Below are 15,309 nucleotides of genomic sequence, written 5' to 3' on the forward strand. Positions count from 1 at the left end.
GAACATTTTTTTCAACTTTTTATTTTTAAACAATTCCAAAGTCACAGAACAATTTCAAGGGTAGAACAAAGAGCATTTTGCCATATTTTATTTTATCATTTATTTTTTCCCTCCTCTCTTCCTCCCCTTCATATGCTTCCCCACCTTTCTGAACCGTGAACTATTTGAGAATTATTTGCATGCATCATGCCCTTTTACCCCTAAAATGTTTCAGTGTACATTTCCTAGGAACAAGGACATCCTCATATGGCCATAGTATTGTTATCAAATTCAGGAAATATGTAATATTATCTGATGAGTATAATAGTTGCTTATTTGTAGTTCATGTTTCAATTTTGTCAATTGTCCCAATAATGATTTTTTTTTTTTGTCCTTTTTGAGACCGGCCGCACCGCGCTCAGCCAGTGAGCGCTGTGAGCGCACCGGTCATCCCTATATAGGATCCGAACCCGCGCCACGGGCTCGGCCCCCAATAATAATTTTTAAAGCAGTTTTTCTGGTCCAGGATCCAATCCAGAATCAGGCACTCACTTTAGTTATCCTCTCTTTATTCTCCTTTAATCTGAAGCTTCATCAGCCTTTCTTTGTCTTTCATGACATTGACGTTTTTGAAGAGTATAGTCCAGTTTATGTTGTAAAATGTCCCTCAAGTTGGTCCCTTAACGTTTGTTTAAAGCGAGTTAGGAAACCACTTTCACATTTCTTTTGGTTAAGTATGTATCTGCTGAACACCCAGCTAGGTGCTGTGAGGGGGGAGTGTTACACAGCAAAGCCTAGTCCCTGACCTTGGGACCTTAAGTTTGCATTTGTGGGGAGAACAGTTACCTTCAGGTGGGCTTAAGGGGCCTATGTGTGCTCATGATTAGAGGCACTGACCAGCCTGGATAAATACATGGATACAGGAGCAGTCAGCATTCTAGAAGTCTATCAAGATGCAAAAAATGGCCCCGCTACCTGTCCAGCATCCCGTCATCAACAGCCTGGCCTCCTGACTGCCCTGAAGTTCACACTCCAAACATGACGTCTTGCTTCAAATCTCCATTGAGCTGTGGTCCTGTGTTCTATCCTGCCCAGCAAGGGTGTGCTCTGTGACTTTGGATTACTCTCTTCGAGTAACAGTGCCAGTGCTGGGGAGAGGAGTTCTCTTGTGGCTCTACCCAAGTGCCCTTGGAACTCTGTATGAATTGGGGGCAGGAGGAGAGTCACTCAGCCCTGGAGTGGTGGGGAGACAGGCTGGAGGCCACAAGCCTTGACACAGCCTATGACAAGGTTAAGCAGATTTAGGACAGTCTTCATTGTGATCTGGCAGGAGAATCATCAGACCTGGAACTTTGCTTTTGGAACTGCTTTAACTACTCTGCCAGGCAGTGTACAGGATAAAAATGGTGAATTATAATCTCTACTCAAATAACTGTGTAAGATCTAGTCACAGGTATTTTGATGGACCAAAGCAGACAATGCAAAAATATTTGAAGTGTTCAGTTCTTCACAAAATTTTGGCCAAGCAAGCTTTCAGTGTGAGAAACAAAATAAAACTGATCCTCATGTAGTCATTTAGTCAACACCGTTGTCTGTTTTATGTTAACACTTTAATACTTCAAAGTGCTTTCCCTGGGTTTGTAGATATTTATATGAGAGAGACTTGTAATAGTCTGCCTTTTTAAATGTAAATTAATTAAATTTAAATTGAATTTAAAATTCAGGTGATCGATTGCACTGACGGCATTTTAAGGACTCAGTAGCCATGTGTGGCTGCTAACGGCTACTGTATTGGACAGTGTAGATCTAGAACGGTTCCATCACCACTGAGAGTTCTGTTGGACAGCACTGCTCTGCACTTCCAACAACCTAGGAAGCTTGGGTGCAGGATTTTCTTCCATTACAAAGACTTGGTCACATAGTGCAGATTTGACAGATTGTGAAGATAGCACTTAAACATGACAGCAAACTGTCAGCGATTTATTCTCTGGAATGCTTGTGTGGATCAGATGTACGCTGAAAGATTCATGGAATCTTCTTACCTCTTCTGTTCTGTTAGCTCAGAGCCCTGTTAAGTCAGTTTCAGCATCAGGGCGCTATAGCCAGATTTTAAAGAGAATCCAGACAAAGTTGAGTTGAGGCAGTGATTTCAGTCAGTGCATTGGGTCTTTCCGCTTACTTGGTCCTCCATGACCCCAGGCCTTGAGTGCATGGCCTGGTACAGGAGCCCAGTTTCTGGCTGTGAGGGTGCTTCCTACGAGAGGACAGCCTCTTCTCACTGCTGGGGTAACTGCCACCAAGGACCTTGGGCTGGGAGCTGGGCTGAGATGTGTGGTGGTGGGCTCTGGGGCAGGACAGGGACTGGGACTCACATGGATGGTACAAACAACGGGCTGGATTAATATTGTTCCTGCACCTCCGACATCTGCTGCTGAGGACACCCAGAACAGTTGCCCGAGACCACACTCGGCTCACCATTCCACGAAAGTGTGGGCCAAAGTGTGGGTGATGGGATGGGGCCGACAGTTGTCTCTAAGCTCCCAGGACCCAGCCCACAAAGCCACGCAACTGGCTTTGTGTAAGCGGAACGTCTATGTTGACTTGAACGTGCCTTTCTGCCTGTGGGTCCTTGCCTGTGTAGGTGCCTCTGTCCCCGCCTCCTGGCCTCCCAAGCTGAGGAGGGGAAGCTGAGCAGACGAGACCCATCTGTAGCTCTCGGCTCAGCTCACACGCAGCTGCCTCTGTTCCAGCTAGGATGTGGCTCTTCCACGCTCTGCTCTCCATGGCCAGTAAGTCACCTCACCCCCCTGCCTCAAGGGGCTGCTGTGCCCTCTGCTCCGACTGGATGTCTGCAATACACAGCTTGTCTGTCTCTCTCTCTGTCTGATAGGACTCAGGGCCAGAGGTTGGAGAAAGCAGGAACTTCCCCAGGGAAGTGCTCCTGCTTGGTGGGTCAGATCTCCACGCTTGTCCTCTGAGGTCTGTGTTGACAGTGCTGATGGCTTGCAGCTTCAGACTCCAGGGCTGCACCACCCTGTTCCTCCTCCAACCAGCCTTCCCTCCCCCACCCAGGCCCTCTCCCCATGTCACCCACTCTGGGCAGGTCCTTAGGTCTGTGCAGAGTTTATTCCCAGAGCATGGAGGCTAGCAATGCCCCACTCCATCCAGCAGAGCACCTTCTGTTACAGAGCAGGGGTGCAGCTGATGAAATTGAGGACCCAGGGAGAACGTGAGCGTTGACAAGAGACTGTGGGGGCGAGTGTCTGTGTGGGAGAGGGCAAGTGTGTTGGGGGGAGCCTATTTCCTGTTTCTGTTATTAGAGCCAGTGTGAAAACTGGTATGTGGTGGAGAGGAGGAGGCACTTCTCCTGCTGCTCCCGGGGGTCTCATTCTGGACTTTCAACCTGCCATGGAAGCCACTTTAGGCAAGCCCAGCCATGAGCTTCCCACAAGGCTCCAGGGATAAGCTGAGCACAGTCAGGTGAGACCCTTGGAGGCTGCTCAGATCAAGCTGAGGTCCTGCTTAGTGATGTGGGCAGACTTCGCAGGGGTCTTCTGCCCTGTTCAGAAGCCTGGTGGGAGAATCAGTTGGGCAGCAAGCACATGTAGTTTAAAAGCTCTTAGGAATCTGAGTTCTCCCTGAAAGGTCGGCTAGCGCTAGCCGGTGAGCACCAGTGTCTGAGCAATCTGAGTCCGTGCTGGGAGGGGACTGAAGATTAGCATTCACCATGGGCCAGATCACCCAGGAAGCAGGCCAAAATGTGCATAGGGCACTAGCAAAGCATATGTTTTTGGACAGATTTTAATATTTTATATTTTAAAACATCAAAATGGTCATTATGGAAATATCAAAACTGTTGAACTTGTTATTTTATAATTTAGACTTGTCTTTATTCTTAGTTACATATGAGGTGTGGAGAGAGTCTCACTCTTTTTAGGCTTAGACTTTGATCCTTCATCACCAAGAGTCTCTGGAGAAGATGCTTAGATTAATCTGGTCCTAGTACAAAGGAGATGACTGAGGCCCAGAGAAGGGCAGTGACTGTTGCAAGCAAGTGCCAGTAGAAACAAGGCTGAAGTCCAGGCCTCTGTCCTGCCTCCCAGCTCTAGAATACTCCCCTGGCCTGGATGCTAACCCTGGCCTCACTCTGGGCTCCTACTTATCTCTGTCTCCTGCAGTCTCTGGGACAGTCACCCTTCACCTCAACACCTTTTTCAGCAGATGACATTTATCAAAGCTCTTCTGAGGCCCAGACCCTTCCCAAGCTGATAAACAACAGCACAAGATGGAGCAGAATTGCAATGAGACCACTTAGCCCAAAGCGAGGCTAAGCCATGGGAAGGGGGTGAAAACGAGGCCCCAGCAGCTCCAATTTGGGTGGGAGAAATGAAGATGTGACAGTTCTGCTCCATACTGTGAGGTCCTGAGACTTGGGGATGGACCAGTCCTGGAGAGCTTCCTAGAGGAGGTGAGACTGGCGCTGAGGCTTGAGGGATGGGGAGAGTCTGAGAAAGTGGCAAGGAAGTCCCAGGGAGGGTGGGAAGAACCCCCCAGCGTGATCCAGGCCCTGGGCCCTGAATCCTTTGCATGGCTGGGCCTCCGTATGCTGGAGAGAATCCAGAACGGTTCTTGGCCCTGACCTTCCCAGGCCACTCACTATGGTGATGTCCATTTCTCATTTTCCACGGGAGTAGGTGAGATAACATCAGTCATCTAAGGGAGGTTTTGGGAGAGTCAGGCATGGACACACAGACCCATGGAAACCCTGCGGCTGCCCACACCCTGGCCCTCAGCCCAGTCGCACCTTGCTACCATCTAGCCTGCTGTTCCCAGGTCAGTCTTCACCCCTGACTCATTCTGTGACCACAGCAACTTACTTCTCCATCCTGGGTCACAGGTGAAGTCTATATCGCTCATCTTTCAAAGAAGGGAACTGTGCTATCCGCCTGTAAAACCTTACAGGGTGAAGAAGAAGGAACCAGAAGTCCAGGGCCTGCTCTGCTGATGGCACCAATGCAGGCTGAGGCCTGTGGCCCTGCTGGGCCCTGCTGGGGGAGTGGGAGGGCTTCATCTGGGGCACAACCCTGGACCTGTGTGCAAGTGTGTGCTAGAAAACCTCAGTCCTTGAGGAGTGGGGGACCATGGTGCCTGAGGTGGGCCCTGAAGGATGGGGGTCGTTAGCAAGCACAGACTGGTGGGAGGAGAGGCTTTCTGTACAGGGGAAGCAGTATGGACAAAGACCTGGGGGTGTGAGGAGCCTGGATTTTAGGAAGGTGGAGGGCAAGGTTTGAGTGGGAGCAGAAGGCTGCCCACTCTGACGGGACCTGCTGGGCCCTGGTGGTAAGGGCAGAGGGGACCCCTGGGTGAAAAGAACGCAGGCTGAAAATAATAACCTCCTTAGCCCCAGCTGGAGGGTCCACTGAGGATCCCTTCAGGTCTCTTGAAAAGGGGATGAGGAAAGGGCATTCCAGGCAGGGGGCAGCCCGAGCAAAGGTAGAATGTCAGAGAAGTGCAGTGTTTGTGGGTGAGCCAGGTGGGGGTAGTGCAGGCCATGTGGGGCCCAGACATCTTCCACTTCTCTGGGAAGTAGCTTGCATGGAGTGTGCATGGTGTGTACGGGTGTGTATAGGGCATGTACAGGTGTGTATGGTGTGTGTATGACATGTATGGGTGTGTGCGGGTGTGTGTGTGTGGTGCATATGGGTGTGCATGGGGTATATGGTGTGTATGGTGTGTATGGGGTTTGTACGGGGTGTATGGGTGTGTGTGGTGTGTAGGGGCCCCTGTGTGGGCAGCCAGGCCTGAGAAGTCCATGTGGTAGAGGTGAGGAACGTGGAGGGCCCAAGTGCCTGGCTGAGCGAGCTTAGGCTTCACGGCAAGGGCCACAGGAAGCCTCAGAAGGTCTTGAGCAGGGTAGTGATAGTTAGACTAGTATGTTGGGTGAAGGTGGAGTCTGGGAGAAAGGGGAGGCAGAGAGGCCAGTGAGGAGGCTGCTGCCATGGTCCAGTCCTCGGGGGCTGGGGAGGGCAAGCGTGGGAAGGAGGAGGCACTCATGAGGAAAATGGGAGCATCCACAGGTGCTTAGCACAGAGCCGCACACACAGTACTGCTCACGACCTGCTGGCCATTTTGTTATGAGGTAGACTGAGGGTGAGGGAGAGGGATGGGTTCGGGTGACTGTGAGGAGGTTTGGGTTGAGATGATGAGGCTCTGGTGTGAGGGACCAAGGTGGGTGTGCTGAGGACAAGTGGCCCGTGAGCTGTGACCCTGGACAGGTGCTCTGCCGATGGTTCTGATGCCTGATCCTCCCGTGAGTGCTTTCTGGGCATTATGCATTGGGCGTCAGGACAACTGAGTCTAGTTCCACTTCCAGAGCCAGCTCCTAGTATAAATGTGGGCAAACAGTGCCCTCAGGCCTCAGTTTCCTAAATTGGGAATAGTGAAGACTTATTGTACCATGGGAATGTGTATTCAAAATGCATAATGCAATGGGGGAGATGGGGTGGAGGGGGGCGGCCGTGGTGGCTGACAGGATGGAGGGGGGTTCTTAGTGTGACTCAGCAGCCCATGTGGCTGGGACAGCTTGGGGGAAGTGGCCCTGTGGGTAGTGTGGTGACAGACGCTGGTTTAGCTGGGCTCTGGTGTCTGACAGCTTGCGAGGGGGGCTTGAGACAGAAGGGCAAGGCTGTGAGAGAGGAGGCGACAGGCCCTCACTTGTGGTTATAACGCTCGAACATCAGGCCCCACATGTTGACCCTCCAGTGCAGCAGACACTACCCCATTCAAGCTGCACAGACCCATGTCACAAATGGGGAAACTGAAGCGAGGTGACACCCAAGGTCCTTCAGTGACTCCGAGGCTAAGTGAGGATCTGATCTCAAGACTGCCTTTGGCGTCCATGCTGTTTTCTCTGAGACTCAGTGGGAATGGCGATGGGGGGTTACCTGATCTAGGGGCAGGCTGAGCAAAGGTAAATGCCAGGGGCCTGGAGGGAGTCTGCTCAGCAAGGTGAGCCCGCCTGGCAGAGCCCAGGCACCAGCTGGCTCTCAGGGAGACAGTGAACATGGTGACATCCCCCCCCCCCCAGGCTCTCATGCCACTCTGCCTCCACAGGAGGTTCTTACTGACCTACTTACCAGCTCTCTAAAGCAGAGCTCTGCCCCAGCTCAGTGGCTGCTCGCTCACAGGTAGCTGTGCCCCTCAGGAGCAGTGCCCAGCTCCCTCTCTGTTTACCAACCCCTCGGTGCCTCCAGCTTTTACCAGTGGCTTTGGAATCACACAGACTCGGGCCCCAGACACTAACATTCAACTTATTGATGGGCCACGAGCAAATCACTTGATCTCTCTGAGCCTCAGCATGTAACACGGTACTTGGAAGACAGCAGCCGCCACTGGAGGTGGCTGTGATCACCTCTCCACTCGTCTCTTGCTGCTCCTGCCCCTTCAGGGTTGTTGCACCAAGATCCTTCAGTTGAACAAAGAGAAAACGGAGGTGGGGGTGGGGTGAGGAACAGCAGCAGCTGGCCCACCCTGACATTTCCAGGGCACCTCTTCTGGGCCTGGCCCTGTGCTGAGCTGGGCTTTTCGGTTGGGGGGTGTCATGGATGACTCAGATCAGATCACAGTGTGGGGGAGACAGACTTAATCACAGATCATTCTGACCCAGACAGGATTTAGTCAGAGCCAGACAGAGACACCACAAGATTCTGAGGGGGGCTTGGGGACCAGTGAGTTACTCTGAGGAAGGGTCCAGATTGGCTCCTGGCTCCTGGCTATCTGAGCAGGGCCACAGAGGATGCGCTCTGTAGGCAGAGGTGGGAGGGTGTGAGGAAGGCGTGCTGGGCAGCGGGCACAGCTGGTGCAAAGGCCTGGGAGTGGGAAGCATGCAGATGGCATTCAGGCAGCGGGGCGTAGAGGTGCTCAAGAGCATACCAGGTACAGGGTGCATTGGATGGGGTGGGAATGTGCCATGGATGCCGAGGTGGGGAGACTGGCTTTTCCCTGGGGTTTCAAGTCATGTCTACCCGTTACACAGACAGTAAAAGGGGGAAAGAAGGCCCTCCTCTTACTCCTGCTAACAGGCTGGTAGTTCTCGCTTTTTAGTTCTCTTCTAGTCAGTCTCTCCCCAGTCTGGCTGACCAAGAAACACAGGGCTCAGCGTGAAATGGGCCAAGAAGCCTGAGTCCAACCCCACTTCTGGCCATCCTTTATCTAAGCCCTGGGTTCATTTCATGGAAGACAGGGCAACCCTCTTCCCTGGGAGTCTTGATCTGGAACCCTTGAGGGTCTGTGGGTGGATGGCAGGGGCCACTCAGTCAGCACCTACCAAGTGCAGGCCACTGTCCTGGGCCCTGGGGTAATGTGGTGAACGAGGCAGATGCATAGTCTCTGCCCTTGTGGGACTTGCTGTCTGTCGGGGGATAGTCACAGGCAGTAGGTACACAGGAGATGAGCAAAGTACTTTCAGAACGTGGTAAATGCTGTAGTCAAGGCTGGTGGGGGATAGAGGGCCCAGGAGGGGTCCCAACGGTGAGGATGAGGAAGCCACCAGAGAGTTTGAGGGCAGAGCATGTCAGGCAAGGGCAAGGTTTTGTACAGTATGCACTTGGGGGGTGGGAAGGGCTCCAAGTGCATTCGTCAGATTCTCAAAGGGACCCGTGACCCCCAAACAAGGAAGAACTTGTGGTCTGGTTATGTTTTCTATATTATACTCTGGGACAGTGGTGGGGAGGACACAATAGAAGCTCTGGGAAGTTGGGGTGTGGGGTTTGTTCATTCAGTATTCATGCTAAGAGGACCCTCAGGGAAATTTTTTCTGGTTTAAATAACAGGACTAGTTGTGCTACACAGGAGTAGGTTTTTTTGTTTTTTTTTCTATTTTGTAGACACGGTGAATGACATTGATAGTTTTCATCTTTATATTGGTTTCAGGAAAGCTTAGTTCATTCATTATGCATTTATTCAACAAATAATTTTACTAAGCATCTAATAATGTTATTAAGTGCCAGTGCTGTGTTCAGAGCCAGAAGTGGGGCCCGTCATAGAAAGTGCTAGCACTTGTTGATACACAAGCTAGCTGTCACTGTCCTTCCTGGTTTGATTGTATCTCTCCCTTTCTTTAACCATCATTTTCCTTCTGTCCTTTTCTTGCCTGCCCTATTATTTTAAGTGAGTTTTATTGTATTGTGTACTTCTTTTTTTTTTTTTTTTCCTTTTTGTCTTTTTTACTGACCAGTAACGGGATCGCAACCCTCGGTGTCGCGCCCGCACCGCGCTCAGCCAGTGAGCGGGAACTGGTCTCCACATGGGATCCGAACCCTCGGCAGGAGCGCCGCCGCGCTCGCAAGCGCCGCACTCCCCAGTGCGCCACCGGGCCGGCCCTGTGTTGTGTACTTCTGAGTCACCACAAATCATTCTGGGCAAGGCAGAGGTATAAAGAAAAAGGAATAAAGTATAGATGCCTACATTGTGGCAGGCTCAGGGAGAAGGACTGGGAATTGAGATGAGAGACACAGACCCTGCTCAGAACCTCTCTCAGTCCTCCTCCTCCTTTGGAAGGTTGGTTTTAAACAACAAGATGTTAAGCATGTAGAAAGATAAACAAGATAACTGGAATAAACCCATATGTCCATCACTCAAATGGCAGTAATCAAGATTCTACCACACTTCCTGCATTCATTTTGCTCTCCCTTTCTTGTTTTCTTTGCCAAAGTATTTTAAAGCCTTGCTACTCAAAATGTGGTCTGAGGACCAGCAGCACTGTCATAATTTAGGGGTCGTTGGAATAGAATCTTAGCCCCAATCCCTGACCTGCTGAATCAGAATCTGCATTTTTGTGTGTGTGTGTGTGTCTTTTTTCGTGTCCGGCAACGGATCGCAACCCTCAGTGTCGCGCCCATACCGGACCAGGACCGGCAACGGGATCGCAACCCTCGGTGTTGCGCCCGCACCTCGCTCAGCCAGTGAGCGGGAACCAGTCTGTATGTGGGATCCGAACCCTCGGCGGGAGCGCCACTGCGCTCCCAAGCGGCGCACTGTAGCAGTGCACCACCGGGCCGGCCCCAGAATCTGCATTTTAACAAGATCCTCGGATGATTCATCTGCACATTGTTTCAGAAGCATTATTTTAAAGCAAATCCCAAACATCCTGTCATTTCACCCCTAAATACTTCGGTATGCATTTCTGAATAATGTGGATGTTTTCTTACATAGCTCCAATGTTCTTACCACCTAACAAAAGTAACGATAATTCTTTGGTATCAACCCAGTCCGTATTCATCTCCCTGACTGTCTCAAAATATCTTTTTTAACAGTTGGTTTGTTCGAATTAAGATCAAAACAAGGTGTACATGTTACATTTAGTTGCTATGCCTCTTTTGGTCTACAGTGCACCTCCCGCCCCCTTTTTTTGGTTTTATGTCTTCACTTTATCGCAGAGCTTGGTCAGTCGTCTTGCAGAATATCTACATTCAGGATTTGTGAGTTTGCTTCCTGTTCGTGTGATTTGTCCTGTCCCCTAAATTTCCTAAAAACTGAAGGTCAGTGCTAATGGCTTCATTAAAGTCAGGTTTAACTCTCTGGCAAGTGTACAGTAAACAATTATGAGGATTTTGCCACACTTCCTGCATTCATTTGCTCTCCCTTGTTTTTTTTGCCAACGTATTTTTTTTTTTTTTTGGTGGCCGGCCAGTATGGGGAACTGAACTCTTGACCTTGGTGTTAGAAGGCTACGCTCTAACCAGCCGAGTTAACTAGCCAGACCCTTCTAAAGTATTTTAAACCCTTGCTACTCAAAATGTGATCTGAGGACCAGCAGTATGGACATCACTTAGGAGCTTGTTAGAAATGCAGAGTCTTGGGGCCGGCCCAGTGGCGCACTGGAGAGTGTGCTGCTTGGGAGCGTGGCGGCGCTCCCGCCGAGGGTTCGGATCCCATGTGGAGACCGGTTCCCGCTCACTGGCTGAGCACGGTGCGGGCGCGACACCGAGGGTTGCGATCCCGTTACCGGTCAGTAAAAAAGATAAAAAGGAAAAAAAAAAAAAAAAGAAGAAATGCAGAGTCTTGGGCCCCTGGATTCTTCCTAGGATATCATACCAAGAAGCACATATGCCTGGGGGGGCCCCGTCTTAGGGATGTTAAAATTGACTAGTGTGCTCAGGTGGTGTCAGTCTAATTGCAAAGTTCTCTATCAAACTTTCATCTAGTAGTTTTATTCACTGATTGATGATCATGTCCTGAATTAATTAATGTACACAAAATAGTGTTTTTCTGATTCAATTATTTCTCCTATATTCATTAGTAATAATTCATCAACTTGGACCATTTGGTGACCCTGAAATGCACTTCTTATAGGAAAGGAAAGAAAAATACTTAATACTTTGCCTTTAATAGTCAATTTTCAGGGTAAGAGGATGGTACCCTAGTTACTTCCAGTGGTGACCAATGAAGCATTTTGATTTGTTTTAATTTTTTCTCTTTTAAAAATATCATTATGATTATAGCACGCAGGCCAAAGGTTTGGATCCCCACACCGGTGATCCAAATGCATTCTTGTTTTATTTTAGAATAAAATAAATAAATAAATAAATAAATAAATAAATAAATAAATAAATAAATAAATAAATACATTATGAGCTCATGAAATTTTTATGTTGTTTTTTTTCACACACTTGCAATTGTTATTTTTCATTGTAAACTTTTAAAAAAGTACAACATACAGAAAAATGGACAAATTCAGATCAGTGAATGTTTAAATTAAATCACATCCAAGTAGCTGGTACCCATATCAAAAAACGGAGCATTAACACCCCAGAAATACCCCCATGTCCCCTCCAGTCACTACCTAGTCCCAAGGGTAACCACTGTCCTGACTTCTAATACCATAGATTATTTTGCTCATTTTAAACTTTGCCTAAGTGGAATTATATAGTATGTTCTGCTTTTTGTTCCTGGTGTCTTTCACTCAACATTGTATTCATGAGGTCCATCCACATTGTAGATTATTTTTGTTGCTGTAGAGTATTCCATTGAGTGAATATACCACAATTTATTCATCTTTTCTATTGTTGATGGATATTTGGGTTGTTCCGGGTTGGGGGTAATATGAATATTGAGGCTATAAACATTCTTTTATGTATCTCTTAATGACCATATGAACACATTTCTGTTGGGTGTATGTCTAAGAACGGAAGTTCTAGATCATAAGTTAAGCATATGTTCAGCTTTTGTTGATACTGCCAAATTATTTTCTGAAAGGGTTGTACAAATTTACACTCCCACTAGCAGTATTTGAGAGTTCTAGTTGCTCCATAACATTGTCAACACTTGGTATTATATGTCTTTTTCATTTTATCCATTCTGGTGGTTGTATAGTAGTGTTACATGGTGGTTTTATTTTGCCTGTCTCTGATGTCTAATGAGTACCTTCTTATATGATTACTAGCCATTTGGGTAATCTCTTTTGTGAAAAGTCCTTTTTCTATTAGCTTACATGATTTTTTCTTATTGGTTTGTAGAATTCTTTATGTATTCTGAAATGAATCTTTCACCAGTTTGTGTTGCCAACATATTCTTACTCTGTGGCTTGCTTTTTCACTCTCTTGATGTTTTTTGATAAACAGAAGTTCTTAAGTTTAGTGAAGTTCAATTTATCAATATTTCCTTTATGGTTAATGCTTTTTGTGTCCTGTTTAAAAAATATTTGTCTGTCTGCAAGGTCCTGTGTTTTGTCTTAAAAGCTGTATTTTTTTTTTCTCATTTATATCTATAATCAATCTAACTTTACCTTCAGAGCTACTGTCCATCAGGAATTGATTTTTTGTGTATGGTGTGAGAGAGGAGTTAAGATTAATTTTTTTCAATATTGATATTCAAGTGACCAGCACAATTTAACCTAAAAAGATCTTTCTTTCCTCACTGTTCTTCCCTGTTACCTTTGTCATAAGTCAGGTGACCATATGTTTCTGGACTCTATTATATTCCTTTGGTCTGTTTGTCTATCCTTGTGCCAACGTAATTCTGTTTTAATAGCTATAATTTTATAATAAGTCTTGATAAATGAAACTGTAAATCCTCTAGGTTTGTTATTCTTCAAGAGCGCCTTGGCTAGTCTTGCCCTAAGCATTTTCATATAAATTTTAAAATATGCTTATAAATATCCCCCCCAACCAATAATTTGCTGGGATTTTGATTTTGATTGTATTGAGGCTATAGATCAATATAGTGATAACTGACAACAACGTTGAGTCTTCCAGTCTATGAACATGATCTGTTCCTCCATTTATTTAGATCTTCCTTAATTTCTCCAAACTTTTATAATTTTCACAGCAGAGGTTTTGTATGTCTTCAGTTAGATTTATTTTTAGGCATTTGATCTTTTTAATTTCTTTTTTTAATGGTATCTTTAAAATTTTTCATTCTTTATTTGATCATTGATGGTAAATAGAGGTACAGTGGTTCTGTGTATATTGCTTTTGTATCTAGTAACCTTGCTAAAGGCACTTTTAAATTCTAAATGCTTGCTTGTGTATCTGTTGGATTTTTCCCAATCATGTCATCTGCAATGACAGTTTTGTTTTTTCTTTTTTAATCTTTATACTCTATTTTTTTTTTCTTTTCTTACTGCTCTGACTAGGACTTACAGTAAAATGTTGAATAGAAGTCATTAGAGTGACCATTCTTGTCTCATTCCTTATTTTAAGGGGAAAACTTCAGTAAGTCACCATTAAGAATGATGTTTGCTTCAAAGCTATTTGTTTTGGATAGAAAAAAAAGAGAGAGAGAATGATTGCTGAAGGGTTTTTTTGTGTGGGTGTGTGGATAATCTCTAATCTGTCAGATTAAAGAAATTCCCTTCTATTCCTGGTTTGCTAAGAATTTTTAATCACATATCAGTATTGGATTTTATCAAATGCCTTTTTCTGCATCTATCATAATGATCACATGGTTTTTTTCTGTTTTTTTCCCCTGTTAATGTGATGAGTAAATTGATTATTCTCTAATGTCAAACCATCCTTGCATTCCTGAAATAAATTCTACTTGGTTGTGATATATTATGTTTTCTATATTTCCCTGGATTTGATTTGCTAGTTTTTATTTAAGATTTTTGTGTCTATATTCAAGAGAGAGATTGTCAATTTCCCTTTTATTTATTGCTCTTGTCATGTTTTGATATCAATGTTATGCTGGCCCCATAAAATGACTGGCAAATGTCCTCTCATTTTTTTATTCTCTGGAACAGTTTGTGAAAGATTGGTATTATTTCTTCTTTAAATGTTTGGAAGAATTCACTATTAAAGTCATCTGGACCTAGAGTTCTTCTTAAGATTTTTTTTTTAATTTTTAAAAATTTATTTTTATTTTTTTCATGTTTGGCCGGGATGGGATCTGAACCTGTGACCTTGGTGTTACAAGGCTGTGCTCTAACCAGCTGAGCTAATCGGCCAGCTTTCTAAGGTTTTTAATAATGGATTCAATCTCTTAGTCAGATTTTATGTTTCTTCTTTTGTCAGTTTTGGTAGGTTTTCATTGCAAGGAATTTGTCCATTTTACCCAAATTGTCAGGTTTACTGGCATAAAGTTATATATATAACATCATCTCATTTTTTAAATGTCTTAGGATCTATTATAATGTCCCCTTTTTCATTCATATAGGTAATTTGTATGTTCTTTCTCTTTTTTTTCTTGATCAGTACTGCTGCAAGTTTATCAGTTTTATTAATCTTTTTAAAAATGAACTGCAAGGCCGGCCCGTGGCTCACTCGGTAGAGTGTGGTGCTGATAACACCAAGGCCACGGGTTCGGATCCTATATAGGGATGGCTGGTTTGCTCACTGGCTGAGCGTGGTGCTGACAACACCAAGCCAAGGGTTGAGATCCCCTTACCGGTCATCTTTTAAAAAAAAAAAAAAAAAAAAATGAACTGCAGCTTTGTTATTTTTCTACTGTAAGTTAGTTTTCTATGTCACTGATATATGCTCAATTCTTTATTTTTTCCTGTACTTTCTTTGAGTTTGATTTGCTATTCTTTTAGTTTCTTGAGATGGAAATGTAAATAATTAATTTTCAGCCTTTCTTCTTTTTTAACATATGCATTTTTGTAAAAAATGGAAACATTACTTCTATTGATAGTTTAGGGCCACAGTGGACAGTTTCTAAGAACAACAGAAATAAGATAGTCCTGAGACACTGGAGAGTAAAATTGCAGCAGACAAGTTAATACTCCTCACCCTCAGCTCTCTCTGCTGCAACCTCCTCATAATCCTTCTCAAGGGCAGCCATGTCCTCATGGCCTCAGAAACTCTCCTACCCCCCCCCCCCCCCCCCCCCCCC

At 45.9% G+C, this 15,309-nt stretch overlaps 1 pseudogene; it reads right to left on the reverse strand.

The window, feature by feature from the left end:
- Positions 1-10,238: 10,238 nt before the first annotated feature.
- The window catches only part of LOC103587537, a 6,383-nt pseudogene continuing 1,312 nt past the window's right edge, over positions 10,239-15,309 (reverse strand).

The sequence above is a fragment of the Galeopterus variegatus genome, unplaced genomic scaffold (assembly GCF_000696425.1).
Source record: "Galeopterus variegatus unplaced genomic scaffold, G_variegatus-3.0.2 Scaffold25, whole genome shotgun sequence".
In the NCBI taxonomy this organism is placed as follows: Eukaryota; Metazoa; Chordata; class Mammalia; order Dermoptera; family Cynocephalidae; genus Galeopterus; species Galeopterus variegatus.